Genomic DNA, 617 nt, shown 5'->3' with positions numbered 1-617 from the left:
ACACACACACACACACACACACACACAATATATATAAAATAACTTATAAGAGTCCCATAGCAGGAGCCAAATGGTCCACAGAAAGCTGAGGCACAGCAGAGGCCATGACCTACTATGTTCAGATTCCTCCCAGCACTTCCCTTTCCCACTTCCATATCATTCAAAGGGACCACACTCTTCCCTTCCCAGCACTCCTGTATCACAATGACACAATCCAGGCTCACTGCAACCTCAAACTCCTGGGCTCAAATGATCCTCCTGCCTCAGCCACCCCAGTAGCCAGGACTACAGGTGTTTACCATCATGCCAGACTCATTTTTTTTTCTCATTTTTTTTTAGAGAAAGGATCTTGCTATGTTGCCAGGGCTATTCTCAAACTCCTAGCCTCAAGCAATTCCTCCCACCTTGAGATCACAGGAATGAGCCACCGCACCTGGATGAGGCTTTTAAATAAGTAGAACATTTTAGGCCGTACGCAGTGCCTCATGTCTGTAATTCCAGCACTTTGGGAGGCCAAGACAGGTGGATCGCTTGAGTCCAGGGATTCAAGACCAGCCTGGGCAAAAATGGCAAAACCTCTTCCCTCCTAAAAACATAAAAAATTAGCTGGGCATGGT

This window comes from Mandrillus leucophaeus, unplaced genomic scaffold (assembly GCF_000951045.1).
Source record: "Mandrillus leucophaeus isolate KB7577 unplaced genomic scaffold, Mleu.le_1.0 Scaffold517, whole genome shotgun sequence".
NCBI classification, from domain to species: domain Eukaryota; kingdom Metazoa; phylum Chordata; class Mammalia; order Primates; family Cercopithecidae; genus Mandrillus; species Mandrillus leucophaeus.
The sequence above is the reverse complement of the archived record's forward strand: the minus strand, read 5'-3'. Positions refer to the sequence as shown.